Consider the following 22,575-nt stretch of genomic DNA (forward strand, 5'->3'; position numbering starts at 1 on the left):
CCCAATTTTCAAAAGAGGAGGATTATGATAATTATAGGGATTCCATCACTAAATCATGCCCATGAGACAATGACAAACAACAGGATTTACCAATCCCATAATATCAAAACATGCAAAGAAGATACTTGAAGCTATTACAGATCTACTGTAATTTGAGTCACAACAAACCATTAAAAACTGAAAGTATTCCTTAAAAATCAAACTAAAATCAAAGTTCATCATAAACATGAATCAAAGCAATAAAAATATCCTATCACGCTACAAGTTTCACCTCTTAGCCCTAGGTAAGAGGTTTAGCCAACCATAGACATGATTGAATCTAAAACCCTAGAAGAAAGCATGAAAAACTAAAAAGAAAGAGAAGAAAAATGCTTGGTGATGGCTCTCCACCCTTGTGCTTTGCTCCTCCAAACCCTAAATGATGCCTAGGAGTGCCATGGAGACTCCTATTTATAGTTTTACAGCACCTCATTTCGTACAGACTTGGAAAAATCTAGAAATTGCCTCAAATTTACACAGTTTTGATGCTATCAAAGTGTCTTCGATTTCTCCTTCGATATGTCCTTCGATATTACCGAACAGTCTTCAACATATCGAAGATCGGTCCAGAACTGTCCAACGAGTTTGGCCTGAAATCCTGAATTTCTCAATGCTATCGAAGGGTCTTCGATATGTCCTTCGATACTATCTACAAGTCTTCGATATATCGATGGCCATTCTGATAGTTTTCCAAAACTAGACTTTTCTAGCCTCGGAATCTATTTTCAGGACAATTTTTAGGCTTCCTTTTCTTCACTTTAATTCTTCGATTCTCTTCCTTCATCACTTGGTTTCCTTGGATCGTTGGCATGTGAATTCTTCAATCTTAAACTCTTAAGATCCATCCCTTGACTTGGTGATTCGACCAGAAATGAAAAGCATTTGATTTGGGGAATATCTCGCTTAATATTAACGAAAGATAGAACTAAGAGAATAATCATCAATTTTATTCATTCTGAGTTCATTTACATCCTTTTAGTCCTTTGATTTCAGGATAGAATTTCTTAGAAACACCAAAAATACAAAAGTTAAGAAAATTTGAAATATGAATTTTGGCAGCATTCCGACTTATATTAATCATATCTCTAGGGGAGTTGAGTTGTGCGGGCTTCTTATGCATTCCATCCCTTATTGGCATGATAAAGGAGTGCTTGGATCCCTTTGACACATTTGGAATAGCCTGAGGATATGGAAAATTTCAACATAACAGCTGCCTCAAAGAGTATCCGCCCGACTAATGGGAGTTGCATGGACCGAGGAGTTGCGCGGGGCCTTCAACACTCCACACTTCCTCTCCTTTTTTGTCTCTAATACCTATCAGAGGCATTAGTCTTCTGAACATCTGATGTCCCAAATGAGGGGCTAGGGGAGTATTTATAAGCTCCCGCACGTGTGAGCCCTAAAATCCTGTGCCTTGGACCCCACTTCGCATTCCCAATCCGTTTCTCTAGTGAGAGTTGCGCGGCCCAACATGACTATGGACAAGTTGCATGGACCCGCGCAACTCAGATTTCACACAACATGATTCCTGTGCAACTCGGGTCCCGCACAACTCACATGCCTTTCACTTTTATCCTTTATTTATTTCACCAATTTTCCTCCTTGAAGCTTCTCCCCTTAACCAAATTTTACACCCTAATAGATACCCCTCGATCCAAAACTTGACTTCTCTCTAAGTCAACTTGAAGGATCAACACTCTCTTGCAAAACTTGAGTTGCACGTATCCGCGTAACTCGCTGTCAGCACCACTGGCCTATAAATATCAGCCCGCTTAATCATTCGTCACTTCAAGAATTTTCTATCTCCTGGCGAACCCCTCTTTTGCGCAACAGTTTCGCAACATGCTAAAAACTGTTCTGCGTAACTCGTTTGCGCAAGTCTTCAGCACTTAGTGCTAAAAACTTCTGTGCCGAAACTCTGCCGAAATTTCTAACTTTCCAAACTTCATCTAATTTCTCTCAACTCTTCAACCATGGCCTGTACCAAGAGAACCTATTGTCTTGTAGAAGCGCCAATAGACCAACCTTCTCATGCAAGTCTCCCTGACTCTCCTTAAGCCCCTGGATCCTCGCTAGCTCCTACAGCCCCTGTACCTTCATCTACAACCCAAGTAGCCACTTCTCCCCCTCCATCACATGAAGAGGTACAATGAAAATGAGTCAAAGTAACCAAAAAATAGCCTGCATATATAAAGGAACCAGTCTTGCCTATTCTTGACTTCTCTAGCAGAATCAAAACATTGTCTTAGCCAATTTGTCAGGCGATCATTTCTGGCAAAATAACAGGACCTCTAAAGCAAGGTCAGGAGGTTGACCAGGAAGCCTGACTGAAGTTAATAGCCAATTTGTGCGCCGATATCGTCCGATCCCCGGCAAGAGAAGATACATTGCCACCAACACTTTCATAAAAGAAGTAGAAGAAATCAAAAAAGCAAGAACTCCAAGAGAAGATCCATGAGCATAAGAAGAGGAAACTCCCGAATATTTGGGACACCGTGAAGGCTCAAGAAGGCTCAAGACGGCTATATAAAATTCAACAGCCCTCTCAGGAATGAATTAATAACGATCCCATTGAACATTCGGTGACATCAGTTTATACTTCGAAATGAGCCAATGGATCGAACAACACAACGCCGCATGATGTATACTCCCAATTGGTTGATATGAGAACCCAAAATGTTGGAGGGTATTCTTTCAGAGAGAGGATCAAAGCAACAAATTGGCGAAGTGCATCGAATGTGATTTCTGATTCCTTGCTACAGTCCTCATGCACCGTTTTCTACAGTTTTCCGTGAGACAATACGTCAACGCTTCAGAGAGAGAAGGTCATTATAGGGGACTAAAGAATTCCACACACCCGGCTTTCTAACACCTCGCAAGTATTATACCAATTGGGCCAAGGCCATTCTCACCAAACATTCTACGACACTAATGGAGGTTGGCCTTTATGGGGCAATTGAGGCTACTTCTAAATACTTATGCAAAGATCATATGGTCTATAAGGGGTTCCTTAGTTATTGGTGCCCTACCACGAATTCTTTTCATCTACCTCTAGGTGAAGTCAGCGTCACCCTGTGGGACCTTCATAGAATGGCAGGCCTCCCCATAACAGGTCGCTTCTATGATGAGTATGTTCCCACCAATGAGGAATTCTCACACTTTTCCTCTTCCAAAAGACAAGCGCTGGTATCAAACGCTTTCGTTGAACTCTTTAGGGAGATGTCCAAATTCCCTTATACTAGAAAGATTCCTTGTGTCCTTTGGCTGGCTCATTTCTCTCAAGAGCTACGATACATCCCTATTCCTTACATCATAATTTTACACATTTACTGACATGGTAGTCTCATTCCTACCCTTCTTCCTCTGATAAGTTTAAGAATAGCAATTCAGATGAATTGGAAAATGCTCGTCGCAGGGTAAGGAACCCATCAGAATTCTCATCCAAAGGCGAGTTAGCGACCTTCCTGGCATATTGGCTGAGTGTAGTTGGTTCTAAGTGGGCAGATGCTATTAGACCATCCGTATTTGTCGTTGTAGGAGGATTGACAGAAGGGCGAAAATATTCATTAGCACCTCTCGTACTTTGTTCATTATATCGGGCCTTTAGAGATGCTACTACTCACTGTTAAAATCCATCTGTCGGAGCCAGTTCAGCATTCACCCCATGGCATTACTTTTCAGGATTGCTAGGCGTATACTTCTCATGGACATATGATGATCCGAAAAAATCCTACATACATCCCTCATGACTCCCCTTATGTCACTACCAGTGGAGAATAATGCCAAAACGAATGTACGAATGGGTGATTGATATTATTGAGTCAACAAATGCTATTGACTTCTACCAGTTATCGTTTGCTCAATACATCGTAGATCATGAAGCTGTTGATGATGACAACCTTTCTCCGACGAAACGAGCCTTCTTCATATCAATACGGTCCACCAGCCTACCTCTGCGAGAGGCAGTGAGTTTAAAGGGAGCCATACTACCCCAATCGGTTTGCCCGACAGTCTGGATATGACTAGACTATTCCCAAGCATTCCGAAGAAGTGACTCGCAGCATGCGAAGTTACGGTGTTGGGCCCTACAACTAGGGTTTGATTTGGAGGCAACTACTTACTGCCTGAATCAATTCAAAATTTATTATTCCAGGCTTTGGCTGTTTTCTCCGCACAACTTACCCATGGATGCGATGGTGGGCGCACTAAGCATTTCTCATTCGCCGATGTCTACCAGTAGATTCACCAATATGGATTCTCGCCCCTCGAATCAGAAACGCGATATGATAGAAGGGATAGGCTACACTGTCGAACACGACCACGCTCCTGCCCTCGGCGAAGCTTGCATAAGAATTTCTATGGAGGAGCATATTCATGAAGTCAAACCCGCCAACACTCTTGAAGGTTGGATCACCCATGGGTTTCCATTAACACACTTCAAATCCTAGAAAAAGCCTACAAATAGAGAAAATGCTCTCACGGATACCACCAAAACACCCCATATTCCTGCTTCCATAGACCATGCTCCCACTCCAGAGGCCGTCAGGCCTTTAGAACCTTAAGAGGCGCCTTCATCTATTCCACCACCTCCTCCTTGCAGAGATTCTTCATTGCCCGTGACCAGATCACAGACACGGTTAAGATCTTCGATATCCCCAATGACCACTACCGCAGAAGACCCCGCTTCTACTGGAAAGAAGCAATCAACACGGAAAGGAAAGCAAGTGGTTATTGAAGAATCTTCTCTGGAATCATCATCATCTTCATCATCCATAGAAGGGGAAGACGGAGAATCCTCTTCTGGGAACTCTGCTTCCACTAATCAGGGGTCATCCTCTAGTGACTCAGAAGAAGAGGGTGAGCTGACTGCAGACACAGGGGAGACCGAAGAAAAGGAAATAGCGGAAGAAGGAGAAGTGGAGGTAGAAGTGGACATAGGTAAAGATGATGGAGTTGGCGCATCTACTGAAATCAATGAAGAAATCCCATAAGAAAACATCCTCCCGGACACTGCTACGGGTGCTGTAGAAGAAGAACCCTGGGACTATGGGGAATATGATGATATAACTGGGGCCAACTTGACTTTATCATTTAGCAACAACTATTCTCCTCTCCCACACACGGAACCTTCAAATTCCCCGACCAACGTTGTAGCATCTCCAAAGACTTTTTTGGCTCCCGCAAATGTGGGTCAGGTGGCCCTTCCGACCTCTACTTCTGGCAAGCATTCTGCTAAGAAAATGAGGAAGCCCCTCAGACTTCTTATTAAAACTAGCAGAGCAGCTTGTGGAATAATTTTCCAAACAGAGTCCGCTGATGTCATGACTCCAACTACCGTGGCATCAAGCACTAAGACCAGAGCGCCATCTTACGTCAACATGGTTCCAAATTTACCCGGACCATTCGTTCCCCTAGAATAGAGGCAATCTATAGAAGCAGTAATTCTTGCTTTGGCACCTTCGGTAGCTGCAGGTACACTTTACTTTATTTCCTTACTTTATACTAATTTACTTGCAATCCATACTTTAAGTTATGTATTTTATTTGCGTTTCACAGTCTGCGTTGTCTCTAGTGGCTATGTAAGTTCAAATTCTGTTGCTACTGTGTCGAATATCATATCCTTGGAAAAGATCTCTCCTCCTGCGCTATCCCTATTGCTAAGTTCAGTATCAGCAGTGTAACGCCCTGAAAATCGGGGGTCGAGCATAGGCCCAACTCCTGAGTTCCAACACATCACTTATGCAACATAGATAATGATAATTAAATGTTGTCTGTATTAGTGCATTAAACATGAATAAGATTATAGCAAAAAAAATATCATACTCCAGAGACAAGTGAGTTTTGCAAGCGGAAGACTATAATACATGTATAAGATATATGAACTGTAGTAGGTCACTGAAGTGTGATCATGTTACCAGGTTAAATATATACATGTATACTCCCAAAATGTACAAAATGAATATACATGTGTGCTCCAAAATACAGAATAACAGTGTAAGGGCATCTAGTCAGTGTCCCTGTAGCCCCGGCGATCAGGACACGGCTCACATGAACCCGCCCGATAACTGCATGTAGGAGAGTGCCTCCTCGTCATTCTCGAAGTCTGGCTCTGCCTCGTAGGCATCGCCACCACTTACAGCTAAGACAGAGTCTGGTTGGTGCACACAACACCATCCCAAAACGTGGGAGTGAGTGATCAACTCAGTGAAGCTATAAAGCAAAGGTTAACATGTTATCAATTTAGTCATGCAGTAATGATAAAGCAATACAACAAGCATTCCTAAGTACTCTGGTTAATGCAAGGATGTTATGTATTAATGATGTATGCTCTCTCTTGCACTCCCTCTACGAACTTCATCTCACGGTCGCAATATGCATCCCTTCCGTAGTACTCAACCCTAACACCAAAGGCACATGCATTGCGGTGCATGAACATGATTACCGAATTCTTATTAGACCTTTTCATACAGCAGGATTGGGAAGCTAAGGTACCTCCCTTATATCAATTCCCAAATAATGATCCATTCTAGGGTCGTCAGTCCCAGTAAATCTTATACGAAGTTGTGGTTCTAGGTCACTACAAAGGGCTCGTCACCTGATCAGTGTAGGCCTAGTTTATACTCTAGTTGCTACGGAAATGCTCATCGCCTCAACGCAGTCTCAGATTATGCTCGAGGTCACTACAAAGGACTCGTCACCTGATCAGTGTAGGCCGACAGCTCGAATACAGTGTCCCATACCACCGTATTCGGCTTATGAGGCGATGTTGCTCACTGGTCATTACAGGGAGGCTCGTCGCCCCAGCGTAGGCCAACAGCTCGACCACGGTGTCCCATACCACAATGTCTGGCTCATGAGTCTTAGCGGATCGAGGTACCAAGGTTAACGGGGTTTCCATTGGTGAGTTTGGTACCTTAGGTTCAAGCAGTACCTGTAACGCCCTGAAATTTGGGGGTCGAGCATAACTCAGCTCCGGAGTTCCAAAACATCACTTATGCAACATATTTAATGATGGATGTATGTTGTCTGTAAGAGGACATAAAACATGAAATAGATTAAGCCAAACTGCAAATATAATTCAAGGATAAGTGAAGAACGCAAGCGGAAGACTTAAAGAAATATATGTGTACATGTGCAAATCCTTGAAATACATATGCATACCAGGTCATACTTACAAGTGTTACTATCAAAATTACAAGTATTAAAAGACATCAACTATCCCAAGAGAAATCCCAGAATCCCACGCATCAGAACAAGGCTCACTAGAACCCGCCTGAAAACTGCATAAAAGAAAATGTAGCCTCATCATTCTCGAACTCCGGCTCTGCCTCAGGGGTCGCATCAACATCTGCATCTAAGACAGAGTCTGGGGGGTGTTTAAACACCGTCCCAGAATGTGGGAGTGAGTGATCAACTCAGTGGAACAATAAAGCAAAGGTTAACATGTTATCAATTCAATCAAGCAGTAATGATAAAGCAGAATAATCAAACATGTCCTAAGTACTCTTGTTAGTGCAAGTATGTATGTAGAATGATGCGTGCCACCTCACGCGTACACCCTCAGCGTCTTCATCTTACGTTACGCATGACATCGCCTCAAAGTGCGCCACCTCTTCCAGGCACATGTAAATGCGATGCATAAGCATGATTACCAAGTTGTTATTAGTCCTTTTCATATAGAAGGATTGGGAAGCTAAGGTACCTTCCTCATATCAACGTCCAGAACAGTGATCCATTCTAGGGTCGTCAGTCCTAGATCATCTCATACGATCATATGGTTTTAGGTCACTGCAAAGGGCTCGTCACCAATTAATGCACGCCTATCATACCTTCGTTACTACAATAAGGCTCGTCACCTCAATGCGGTATCCAGGCATGCTCGAGGTCACTACAAAGGGCTCGTCACCAATCAATGTAGGCCGACAGCACGAATATAGTGTCCCATACCACCATAATCGGCTCACGAGTTTGGTTACTCACTGGTCACTACGGGGAGGCTCGTCACCCCAGCGTAGGCCGACAGCTCGACCACGGTGTCCCATACCACCATGTCCGGCTCATGAGTCTTAGCGGATCAAGGTACAATGGTTAACAAGATTTGCAATGGTAAGTTTGGTACCTTAGATTCAAGCAGTAGTGTCCATACATGGTGAACATACATCGGACAATCGGGTTACTTGACGAACTCGACTAGCACGAGCGCACGTTGGGTTGAATGACATAGAGTGCGTAAACACTCCGCGTGGCCAAACCACTGCCGACAACTCTAATATGACTCGGGTTTGTCAAATCACATCCTACGTGGCGAAAGCAACCTCAGCCACGAACTCAAGGCCGATTACCGATTTCCCGGACTATTCATAGTCCCACACACATTCCACTACAATAGATATTCATATCAACAATTTAGAGTAGTAATGGAACAACAACTCAAATCGTGTGGTACGTAATCATTTGAAGAATATCAACTTAACATGGATTTACACATAAGTAATGTTTGAAGTTAAACAACAAAGGTTATGACTTGCATGTAGGAATTCATACACATCGAGAAGAGAGTTGAGAATCACTTCTCAACACCGGCAATTAACTTAATACATTACACTTTAGATCATTAAGACATTTCTACAAACACTTAGAATACATAGTTCAACATACATGACGTGTGTTGAAATACACACATTTGGACAATTCCTTTTGCCAAGGAGTTGTCACACATACATCTAGCACAAATACACGACAGATAATCATGGCAATCACATGTTCATATTTTATACGTATACGGTACTTTATACATATACAAAGAATACACAAATCTCAATATAACACATGCATATCAGGAACGCATAATAAACATAGCATTTGGAATGTAAAATCTCATCCATAACAAGAATAAGCCATTAGCTGGCATTGAAAACCTTGAAAAATATAACCTATAAAATTAAAGTCCACACCTTATACCAGAAATAGAGCACCGAACTGATTCAGACGATTTGTCTTCGTCAATGGCGACAGGATAACCTAAGGCAAGAATAGAAATGAGCTACAATAACACATAGACTCATCTAAGCTCTAAAACATATTATGGTTAGGTTAACTTACCCAAGGATGGACTCAGAATCGTCGGAATAACGATTACAAAGTGATGGTTTAAGGATGAAGAGCGACAGGAAAGAATCTAAGATGATTCACCAACTTCTCTCTCACTTTCTCTCTCTTTTCCTCTCTCTTTATTAGCTAGGGTTAGGAAATTCGTATGGAAAAGAGAGCTAGGGTTTTAAGGTCTATATATAGGCCTAACATTGATGAAAATAACCCCAGGGCCAAGGTATACTTAGGTTATAACCAAAACAGGCCTCTCTCGATCCAACGGAACACTTCCGGTGGGCCTTTTTTCCACGAGAGGTCGGACTTAAGCTCACTGACCATGGATCTAGGTCAGACTGAGTTTTCGTACTGATCGGATCTACAGATCAACCGTGGCGGACCACACTCAATTCAACGGTCACCGAAACTCGATCAGGTCTAAAAGCACAATGACATGCCTGGGCCACCTTTCCTGATCAGAGGGTGAAATTGGGTCAGAATCCAATGGTCAGATTGCTTAAAATCATCGTGCAAGCGACACGACTCAGATTTCATAAAATCATATTTTAATTTTCACCGTTCTCACACTCTACACTCCGGACTCAAATAAATCGACCCAGAACATCATCTGGACTTGATTTTTGAGGTGATGGTCAAGTCCAACATGGTGACCAATACTGCCTAAGATCATCGCTATCAGACTTTCGACGCGCGGTCCAGGTCTGATCCAGAACTTCCAAAAATTCCCAAGAGCAATTGGATTTAGCGATGAATCCCAGATTTCAGAGTAACATAGCGCTAATGATACTACAAGTTTTGAGTCAGGCAGATCAAATTTAAAGTGATTGATGCAAATTTCACAAGCAATTGAGTTTAGCACTAAGTAACCCACAAATAACTTCTAAAGAGAAAGGAGGTAGTACTCGGGTTCAAGCACAAAATTTCCCGGGTCATTACAGTAACATCCATACATGGTGAACATACATCGAGTCAATCGGGTTACTTGACGAGCTCGACTAGTACGAGCATACGTCGAGCCGATTGACATGGGGTGCGTAAGCACTCCGTGTGGCGTAACCACTGTCACAACCCAAGTACGATTCGAATTCATCGAACACGTCCGGTGTGGCGAAACAACCTCAGCCACCAATCCAGAACCTGTTACCGATTGCCTGGACTATACCATAGTCCCAAACACACTCTAAAATAATTTATTTCGTATGTGATAGTCAAGAACAACATGTGATAATCAATCCACATAGATATCTTATTTAAGCATTTTAACAAACACATACTATATATGTCAACATACATAGGCATTTCATCACAAATCACATAATAGCAAGGTAGGTTACATAAGGAAACTATAAGTATAGATAAGGGGGTTGAGAATCCTGTATCAATGCCCTTATATCATACCTTTAAACAAGCATTTACTCATTCAGACAATTTTACAAGCACTTAGACTACCCACTTCAACATACGCAATGTATGTTAGCGATAACGAGTGTTAGGGCGAATCCTTCCACCAAGGAGTTGTCACACCCATAACAGCCATACATTCACGACGAATAATCATGGTAAGCATGAATCCAAATTCCACACTCATTCAATCATACCAACAAACACATGGAATACTTTATATTCAACATAGTTTATATATATGTGTAAAGCGTGGGAAACATTCTGTCCAAGCATATGATAGCATTCAAGTCAGTCCCAAATCATTAATTGACATAGAAAGCCTTGAAAACCGTAACCTAAACATTTATAGTCCGCACCTATCGCCTATAGAGTCGTAACGAACTCAGTTTAAAAGCTAAGTCTTTGTCTACGACACCACAACAACCTATAACATGAAATAGGTTAGCTATTTCATCACTTACACTATTGGAAGCCCTAAAACAAATTGGGGTTAGGTTTACTTACCTAAGAAAGGAATCGGAATCACCGGAATAATAATATAGGAATGGTGGTTAAGCATGTGGAGTGGCAGGATTGAATCCAAGGAAGAAACGCCGACTCTCTCTCTCACTTTCTCTCTCTTTCCTTCTCTTTTCTCTCCTCTCTCTTAGGGTTTTCCAAATTCATATGGAATGAGAGAGGGAGAGGGTTTAAGACCCTTATATAGGCCCAAGATTGATGGAAATGGCCCCAAGGCCAATGTATACTTAGGTTACAGCCAAATTGCGTTTGTTCCGAACCAACGGAGCACTTCTGGAGGCCCCTTTTCTGCATGCGGTCGGACTTAAGCTCCCTAATATTGGATATAGGTCGAGTAAAATTTTTGGTCCGATCGAATTTACAGATCGACCGTGGCGGACTAGTTTCAGTTCAACGGTCACCGATACTCGATCAGGGCCACAAGTGTACTGACATGTGTTGGAAATTTTTCCTAATCCAAGGGTGTAATGAGGTCAGATTCTGACGGTCTGAATCCTTAGATTTAGCCTGCAAGCGAATGACTCAATTCACTTAAGTTTCAGTTCACTTTCTAAAGGTATTCGCGTTTCTCACACACTTCGTTCTGGGCTCAAGTTGTGCGTTTCTGGGTACCGTTAGGACTTGATTTCCGAGGTGGTTGTCAAGTCTAGGAATGCAGTCCTAACCGTATGGTTTCGTAGTAATCAGACTTTTGACGCGCGGTCCAGGTCTGATACGGAGTCTCAAGGTGCTCCCGAGAGCAACTGGGTTTAGAGATTGATCCTAGATTTCATGGTAATGCAGCGCCAATGATTCTGCACGTCTTGAGTCTTACAGATCATATATAAAGTGGGTACTGCTGATTTTACAGGTACTCTAGCGTAGCACTAGCTAATTCTCGTCTAATTCCTAAAGGATTTGGTCCTAAGTGATTTTTGCCTAAGGTGATACTCGGGTCTTTGTATGGATTTTTTCGAGACATTACAATCTATCTCCCTTAAAGAAAAATTTCATCCTCGAAATTAGTACCTTCTTGTACTCCTCGAGAATCTGAGGGTAGTTCTTGTGGACCTCGGCTTCAGTTTCCCAAGTAGCCTCTTCCTCAATGTGATGCGTCGATAATACCTTCACCAGCGGAATAACCTTACGTGCAACACATGCTCCTTCCTACCTAAGATACGCATCGGTCATAGTACATATGTAGCATCCTCACTCAACTGTACCTGCTCCCATCTGATAATGTGGGAAGGATCAGGAATGTATTTCTTTAGCATAGATACATGAAATACGTTGTGCACGCCTACAAGTGGTGTGGGTAAAGAAAGGTGGTACGCTACCACACCCACTCGATCAAGTATCTGAAATGGGCTAATGAATCTCGGCTTAAGCTTTCCCTTCTTCCCAAACTGAAGAACTCCCTTCATGGGGGAAACTTTTAGAAACACATGATCCCCGACCACAAACTCTAACTGCCACTGCCTCGTATCGGCGTAGCTCTTCTGTCTGCTCTGTGCTGCAAGGAGTCGATGCCTGATAATGTTGATCTTCTCTGAGGTCACCTGAACTAACTCTGGGCCAATCAAGCTCTTCTCGCCAACCTCTTCCTAGCAATGCGGTGCCCGACATGGACGCCCATACAAAGCCTCATAGGGAGCCATGCCAATACTCGACTGGAAACTGTTGTTATACACGAACTCTACATAAGGAAGACAATCGTCCTAATTGTTCTTGAAATCCAGCACGTAAGCTCACAGAATATCTTCCAACACCTGATTCACCCGTTCCGTCTGCCGTCAGTGTGTGGGTGGAACGCGGTACTGAACTTCAGTTTCACACCCATCACTTCCTGGATATGAGTCCAGAAGATAGATGTGAATCACGTGTATCGGTCCGACACGATTTCAAAGGAACTCCATGCAGACGTACAATCTCCTTGATGTATAACCTGACCAACTCGTCTGCTTAGTTCAAAACTCTGATAGGGAGGAAATGAGCCAATTTCGTTAACCGGTCCACGATTACCCAAATGGAGTCATGCCCCTTCCTCGTCTTCGGTAGCCCTGATATAAAATCCATAGATGAAATCCCACTTCCATTCAGCTATGGGCATGGGCTGAAGCAGTCCAGGAGGTCGGCGGTGTTCAGCCTTGACCTGCTGGCACATGAGACAATAGGATACATATTCTGCTATGTGGGCCTTCATGTTGTCCCACCAGCATGATCTCTTCATGTCGTGGTACATCTTTGTACTGCCAGGATGTATTGTCATCCTCGAATCATGAGCAACCTCGAGGACTTCCTTCCTCAAGTCAGGAAGATTTGGGACGCATAGGCGGCCATGGTAACGTAAGCCTCCATCTGTACCAACTCTCCACTCGGCGTCCTCATCGTCGCTAGCCTACTCTCGAAGTTGAGACAATCGCCCATCGTTCTTCTGGGCCTCAATGATCCTATCATCAATAAGTGGTCGCACACAAACGAGCGTAACACTCTCAAACACCATCTCCACAGTGAGCTTCTGTTCGAAGTCTTGTACGAACTCTACCATACCCTAGAGTTAGCGGCCGTCATCTTTGCACTGAAGCTGTGGAGACATTACCTCTATGGAGAGGAGTTCGAGCTCTTTTGCGACCACAAGAGCCTTAAGTACATATTCACTCAGAGGGACTTGAATATGAAGTAGCGACGGTGGATGGAAACCTTGAAGGACTTTAAGTTCGAGGTCTCCTACCATCCTGGCAAGGCCAACCTTGTGGCAGACGCGTTGAGCCGCAAGAAGACCATAAAGTTTGCAGCTCCACTAATGTTTCCTTAACTGTCTCGAGGTGTAAGCAATCACTCTGTCCTTCTGCATAAGAGCACAGCCTAGACCACCGTGAGATGCGTTGGTGTGTATAGTATACTTAACCCCTTGCTTTGGGAATACTAGCGCAGGGGCGGACGTTAGCTTGTCCTTCAGCTCCTAAAAAGCTACTTCCACCTTCTCATTCCAGGAGAACTTCAGATCCTTCCGTGTCAACTGAGATAGCAGTCTAGCAATCTTGGAGAAGTCCTTAATAAATTGATGGTAGTACCCTGCTTGACTAAGAAAGCTCCTCACCTTAGTAACCGAACCGGGCTGCTCCCAATCCTGGACCCCGGCTACCGTAGTGAGGTCAACTGCTATCCCTTCCTTGGACACCACATGTCCCAAGAACTTGATTTCTTCTTTCCAGAAATCGCACTTCTTATACTGTGCGAACAACTAATGTTTCTTCAGAGCACCCAAGACTGCTCATAGGTGTTCCTCATGCTCTTCCTGACTCTTAGAGTATATCAGAATGTCATCAATAAACACGATGACGAAGCGGAACAAAAACGACCGAAACACCCTGTTCATCAGATCCATGAACACGGCTGGTGCGTTCGTAAAAACTCATAGTGCCCAAAACTGGTTGTGAAAGCCGTCTTCTGCACATCCTCATCTCTGATGCGCAACTGATGATACCCTGACTGCAAATCGATCTTCGAGAAGTATCGTGCCCCCTTCAACTGATCAAACAAATCATCTATCCTGGGCAAAGGATACTTGTTCTTCAACGTTACCTAGTTCAACCTGCGATAATCAATACATAGTCGCAGTGAACCGTCCTTCTTCTTTACAAACAACACATGTGCTCCCCAAGGAGACACACTGGGTCATATGAAACCCGCATCTAACAGATCATCAATTTGTTTTCTCAACTCCTCCATCTCACACGGAGGCATGCGATAGGTGGGTAGCGAAAAGGGTGTCGCACTAGGCGCCAGGTCGATATTAAAGTCGATCTCGCGCCGAGGTGGTAGTCCAAGTATCGCCCTGAACACGTCCTTAAACTCCAGGACTACAGGCATGTTCCCTAACATTGGCTCATCAACATGCTCTAGTAAGGTAGTGTAACAACCAACATGACAGGGCAAACTGACCTGCAATAGAAAAGTAAAGACCGTGCCCTCGGATCCGTAGGCTGTCACGACCCTGGTCTCGCAATCTATCTCTGCCCTCATCTCGGTGAGCCAATCCATACCAAGGATAACGTCGTAGTGCCATAGCGGGGCGACGATCAGGTCGACATGCACTATCCTGCTACCCAAGTCTAATAAACATGCCTCACACATCCTGGTAACATCCGTCAAGGTCCCTTTAGCGGTGAGGATCCTCACTCCCCTCGTAGGAGTAGTAACCAATCCCAGCCCCTTGACTGCGGCGCATGATATGATCGAAACAGTGGACCCGGTGTAACGCCCTGAAATTCGGGGGTCGAGCATAACTCAGCTCCCGAGTTTCAAAACATCACTTATGCAACATATGCAATGATGGGTGTATGTTGTCTGTAATAGTGCATAAAACATGGAGTAGATTAAGTCAAACTGTAAACATAGTCCAAGGATAGGTGAAAGACGCAAGCGGAAGACTGAAGGAATATATGTGTTTATTTATAAGTCCCTGAGATATGTATGCTCTGCCAGGTCATAATTACAAGTGTTTGTCTCAAAATATAAGTATCAAAATGACATAAACCATTTCAAAATAAACCCTGAATCCCTGTAGATCAGGACACAGCTCACATGAACCCGCCTGAGAACTGCATAGAGGAGAATGCCTCCTCCTCATCCTTATACTCTTGCTATGCCTCTTGGGTCGCATCATCATCTGCATCTAAGACAGAGTCTGGTTGGTGTCAAAACACTGTCCTAGAACGTGGGAGTGAGTGATCAACTCAGTGGAACTATACAATAAAAGTTAACATATTATTAATTCAATCAAGTAGTAATAATAAGGCAATACAATCAAACATGTCCTAATTACTCTGGTTAATGCAAATGATGCATGCCCTCGCCTACACTCCCTCAGCGTCTTCCTCTTACGGTATGCATGACAACCTTCCGCAGTGCTCCACAATGCCAAGGCACATGTAATGCGATACATGAATATGATTACCAAGTTAATATTAGTCCTTTTCATACAACAGGATTGGGAAGCTAAGGTACCTTCCTTTTATCGGTTCCCAAACAGTGATCCATTCTAGGGTCATCAATTCTAGACAGTCTCATACGATATTATGGCTCTAGGTCACTGCAAAGGGCTCATCACCAATCAATGCATGCCTAATCATACCTTAGTTGCTACAATAAGGCTCGTCGCCTCAATGCAGTATCAAGGTATGCTCGAGGTCACTACAAAGGGCTCGTCACCAATTAATGTAGGCCGACAGCACGAATATAGTGTCCCATACCACCATAATCGGCTCACGAGTCTGAAGTGCTCACTGGTCACTATGGGGAGGCTCATCGCCCCAGCGTAGGCCGACATCTCGACCATGGTGTCCCATACCACCATGCCCAGCTCATGAGTCACATCCACCGGGACAATCGGGTTACTTGACAGCATTGGTAAGTTTGGTACCCTAAATTCAAACAGTAGCGTCCATCTCATGAGTCACATCCACCGGGACAATCGGGTTACTTGACAAGCTCGACTAGTATGAGCGCACGTTGAGTTGAATGACATGAAGTGCACGAACACTCCGTGTGGCCAAACCACTGCCAACAACCGTAATATGACTCGGGTTCATCAAACACGTCCTACGTGGCGAAAACAACCTCAGCCACGAACTCAAGCTCGTTACCGATTTCCTGGACTATTTCATAGTCCCAAACACCTTCAATTATAACAGATATTCATACGAGCAATTTAGAACAGTAAAAGGAACAACAATCCCAATCATACAAGCATGTGAGCATTTAATGGATTTCAACTTAACATGAATTCACACCTAAGTAGTGCCTGAATTTAAACAAACAAAGAATGTAAATTGCAAGTAGAAAATCATACACATCAATAAAATAGTTGAGAATCTCTTCTCAACGTCCATAAACAGGATAATATATTACACACTTGATCATTCAGACATTTCTACAAATACTTAAACTACATGTTCCAACATACATGACATATGTTGGTGATAACACACATTGGACAATTCCTTTCACCAAGGAGTTGATACATGTAAAACTAGCACAAACATACGACAATTAATCATGGCAAACACATGCTCGTATTTCATACATATACGATACTTTCTGCCTATACATGGAATACACAAATCTCAATATAGTTCATATATATCAGAAACGCAATATAAACATCGCATTTGGCATGTGAAATTTCACCCACAACAATAATAAACCATCAACCAACTTTGAAAGCCTTGAAAACCATAACCTATACGAATATAGTCTGCACCTTACACCAGACAGTTCTGATTTAGACGATAAGTCTTCGTCAACGGCGACTAGACAACCTAAGGCATGAATTAAATCTGCTACATCAACATTTAGACTATTCTAAGCTCCAAAATAGGTTAAGGTTTGATTGACTTACCCAAGAATGAGATTAGAATCGTCAGAATAACGATTCGAATGCAATGGATTAAGTATGCCGAGTAACAGGAAAGAATGTCAAGATGATTCACCAACTTCTCTCTCACTTTCTCTCTCTTTCTAAGCTAGGGTTTAGAAAATTCGTATGGAGTTTGAGAGTGAGGGTTTAAGGTCTTTATATAGGCCTGAAATTGATGGAAATAGCCCTAGGACCAAGGTATACTTAGGTTATAACCAAATCGGGTCTATTTCGATCCAATGGAGCATTTTTTAAGGTCCTTTTTCTGAGTGTGGTTGGACTTAAGCTCACTAATATTGGATCTTAAGCAAGTTAAATTTTCAGTCCGATCGGGTTTCCAGATCACTCATGGCGAACCAATTTCAATTCAACAGTCACCAAAACTCGATCAGGGCCACAGACACTTTAACATGTGTGGGCCATCTTCCCTGATTTGAGGGTAAATTTAGGTCAGAATCCAACGGTCAGAATGCTTAAAATCAGCGTGTAAGTGACACGACTCAGATTTCTAAAATTCATATTTAATTTCTAAACAATTTCACATTTCTCACACCCTTTACTCCGGACTCAAGCAAATCGTCTCAGGACATCATCTGGACTTGATTTTTGAAGTGATTGTCAAGCCCAACATGGTGATCATAATTGTCTAAGATCATCGCTATCGGACTTTCGACGCGTGGTCTAAGCCCGATACAAAGTTTCTAAGTACTCCCGAGAGTAACTGGATTTATCATTGAATCCAAGATTTCAGGGTAACGTAGCGCTAATGATTCTACAAGTTTTGGGTCTTACAGATCGAATTTAAAGTGATCGGTACTAATTTCACAAGTAATCGAGTTTAGCGCTAGTTAACCCACATTTAACTTCTAAAGGATTGAGGTAATACTCGGGTCTTTGCATGAAATTTTCTGGGATATTACACCCGGTGTCCACCAATAAAAAAGATAGGCGTACCTTAAATCTGTGCCGTGACTTCGAAAGCCACAGGTGCTACGTCTGATGCCTCAGTTGTAAGTGAGTGCACCCGAGCCTGCTATGAATGGTTCAGCTGTGGCGCCATAGGCAGTTGAGGCAGCTTAAAGCGAGGTGCTGACTGTTGAAAGGAGGGGTGTGTAGGTGTTACACGTAGAGGCAGAGCTGAGATAGCCTGAGGCATTGGGCGGTTGATCCTCTGAGGCGGTGAGAATCCGTTGTCCCTCATCCTGGAGAAGCAATTTGTCTCCATGTGGCCTGACCTCTTGTATTAGGTACACCACACATCTGATCACCTCGTTGGGGCTAGAGGAGCCATAAGCTTGGGCGGTGAATCTGCACGCGGCCTCTTACCGAGAAACGGTTTGCTCGGAAGATCCGGTCGCAACCTAGGAGCCATAGGTGCTCGCATACGGGACTGCTTGTCCCCGTCCTGCTCTGCTCGCATAGACATGCTCACTAGCTCAGCATAGCTGGGTATGCTAGTGCAGCACATCTTCAAGCGGATCTTGGGTCGCAGACCCTCAGAAAATCGCCGCGTGCGCATCTGCTCATCGGCCAATATCAATATAGCATATCTGCCCAACTCTGTGAATCTGTTCTCATACTCCGCCACTGTCATCCCTCCCTGTCAAAGGCGAAGGAACACACTCTCCTTATCGTGGCGATAAGTGAGGGGATAATACTTCTCGTGGAAGTGGGTCTCAAAGGCTGCGCACGTGTCCATACATATCCGACCGCAACAGTGCGGAGAATGCTGTCCCACCATAAGCTGGCCTCCTTCTCAAACATGAAGGTAACTAGCTTAACCTGCTCTGCCTCAGTGCAGTGCAGCGGCTTTATCTTAGAGATGCAGTCAAGCCAATACTCAGCCTCCTCGGGTCAGTGAGTACCCGCAAAAGTAGGAAGCCGCAGGTGCCAGAATCGCTCGAACTCGCCGCTAGTACCTGCATTCCTAGCAGGGGGAGCAAATAGAGCAGGCGGAGCCACACTCATGCTCTGAGCAAAGAATCCCCCAAGGGTGGCTAAGAGCTGCTGCTACTACTGCTGTTTCAATTGCTCCATCAATAACATCATCTACGCCAGCCTATCAGTAGGAGGAGCGGCCTGAGGCATGTGCGGCGTCGAAGTAGATGCACGGTTCTGCTCTGGAACCGGTGGTGCAACAGGTGTCAGCTCATTAGTGGAGCCAGTGGCCGACTGAGAATCCAACATAGTGTCGTGAGTCAGGCCCAAACTAGGGTCCGTCTGACTATCGCTTAGGGGAGGAGCCCCGTCAATCGAGTCGCCAGGAGTGTGACGTGCCGTAGTTCATGCGGCCATAGGTGGCATTCCATATATACAACATAGGGTGTAACCCAGGTCAGCTTTAGCATAATCACAACTCGACAACACAACATTCACACACAGCTTAAAGAAACTTCATGCATTCCATTTACCAAAATTGTCACAATACATGAGATGCAGTATTACATGAATCATGGCAAAAAAATGCATGTGAGCTAATTCAAACTAGCTTAAACACTAAAACATATGACTAACCCTGCCATAAGACTAAGCCCAACACTGCTATACATAGCAATAAGGAAAGAAACACACAAAGCAACTAAAAGGACGACCACATGTAGGACTAGTCGTCAGAATCTGGCGATGGTGGAGGTGCACTCTTGTCTTGTACACAACACAGGATGGACCTCAAGGTGCGAGTCACCTTCGTAAATTTTCGTTTCATGAAGGCCTCGTTCTCTTCAACCTTGGTTCGGATCTACGCAATCTCCTGTCGCAGGGAAACTTGGCCCTCCTCGAGTTGAGCCAAGCGGGCTTCCCTTCCAGCCCGATCACTTTCACGCTCTCCCGTAGCAGTAGGAGGAGAGCCCTCATCTGTCCTGGGCCTCCTTTTCCCCTCCTTGCTCTTCTTCTATCTCATTGCCTTCTTCGTTAGTCTCTTCCTCTTCACTCTCCGCCTCATCTTCACTCTCTTCAGTCGGGCTTGACGCTGTCATGGCCCAATCTCCATGTTATAGAGAGTCGTGTCGTTGATGAAGTGGATCGGCACAAGGAGTTCTGAGCCAAGCCTGTAGGTGAATTCACGTGCAAGCTTGCATATGAGTTGGCCAAATGGGAGTGAAATGGACTTCCTAGTAGAGCGCGCAATCTGCACTATCTGTAGCAGCACATACGTAAGCACGCACAGCTTCTCTCCTTGCACAACTTGGTACAAAAAATCTACCATCAGGCGTGTGCACTCGCTGCGATTGCTCCACCTGGGATACACGTTGTACGTGAAGATGTGATGGAGCAGGTGAAAGTCGTCAGTCATTTTGGAAGCTAAGAGGCTATTGTTTGGATTCCAGTGGACCAGGTGGCCACAAAGGAATCGCGTGCGGTGGTCCCTTTCCCGTGCACTTGAAAGATTCTTCTTACTAGCATGGACCTCGCCAAGTGGCATTCCTATGACTCGGACTATCAAGGCAATATTAACTATGAGGTCTCGCCTTCCCACAATAAATTTAAACAGCTAAGGCTCCAGTGTTGGCTCCTTGATATGCGTGTAGAAGGCTCGGACAGTGTTTGCATTTGCACGAGACTTGCCCTCAAACACAGGACCCCACCCGGCCTCAACCAGACTGTCCATCAATAGATATTACCCAAAGAGCTTCTTGTCCATGTGCACTTTGAAAAGGACCCCACGACCCTTAAACCTTCCATGAGACAGCTCCGCCAACAGAGCTCTTTCAATGGGAGCCTGGGGATCGAGATCCCGCTTGGTCCTTATCTCCCGATCGACGCTCGTATCTGCGGGGGCGCTTCTCGGTCTCCTTGAACGAGTAGGGCGACTAGACCTGGCTTTATTCACCGGAGCTCTCTTCTTCCCCATGAGGGAAAAATGTGTGGAAAGTGAAAATATGGCCACCACAAGTTCAAAGAGAGCCATTTGAGTGAGATAACAATGGAGAATAAGATGGGTTGTTGGATTTCAAAATTTTTGAGGCACAAAGTGGTGTTTGTGTGCTCAAAATGAGAGGAAACGAAGGAAGTAGGAGAGGGGTTTTGATACAAACGGTGGAGGGGTGTAAAAAGTGAAGTAATAAGAGAAAATATGGGAATGGAGGGAAGATTTGAGAGGGAAAATGGAGTTTTTAGAGGAAAAGGAAAGCTTGGAGGTGTAAAAGAGGAGAGAGGGGAGCAAATGGGAGTGAAATAGGGGTCTCCATGTGATTCCATGGGCCCCACAGCATCCCACCAGCGTCGGCCCGACCGGCCCGACAGGCCCAATACACCCGACTGGCGAGGGTTCCCCGATCCGGCGATGCCATCGCCGGTCCCTGGACTAACCAGCGATGGCTCGCCCCCTGTGCCAGAAACATGCGAGGTCCACTCTGGGTCCCCGCGATTTGTACAATTTTGGCCCCGAAGTCCATTCAAGTCATTTCGGGTCCTATCTCATGTACATTCACATTTTTCGGGTCGTTTAAGGTTGGAATGGGTTAAATCTTCATGTAAACCCGTCGATTGACGGTCTAAAAGTGATCCGGGGTCATTCTACATGATCATTTAGGCCTATGGGTCCAATTTCGGCGGTCGATTTTGGTAAATTTCACCGATTGGCGAAACTGGGAATCCTATGCCTGTTCCTACATTTTGTCGCTCCCTCCTAAGTCAAAGTATGTCAGTATGCGTCGTGTGACCATAACCCAAGTCCAATTTAATCCAAATCATGCTCTGATACAAACTTGTAACATCCTAAAAATTGGAGGTCGAGCATAGGCCCAACTACCGAGTTCCAACACATCACTTATACAACATAGATAATGATGATTAAATGTTGTCCGTATTAGTGCATTAAACATGAATGGGATTATACCAAAACACCATATCAAACTCCAGAGACAAGTGAGTTTTGCAAGCGGAAGACTGTAATACATGTATAAGATATATGAACTGTAGTAGGTCTCCGAAGTGTGATCATGTTACCAGGTTAAATATATACATGTATACTCCCAAAATGTACAAAATGAATATACATGTGCACTCCAAAATACAGAATAATAGTGTAAGGGCATCTAGTCAGTGTCCCTATAGTCCCGGCGATCAGGACACGGCTCACATGAACCTGCCCGATAACTGCATGT

This window comes from Magnolia sinica, chromosome 6, assembly GCF_029962835.1.
Source record: "Magnolia sinica isolate HGM2019 chromosome 6, MsV1, whole genome shotgun sequence".
Lineage (NCBI taxonomy): Eukaryota > Viridiplantae > Streptophyta > Magnoliopsida > Magnoliales > Magnoliaceae > Magnolia > Magnolia sinica.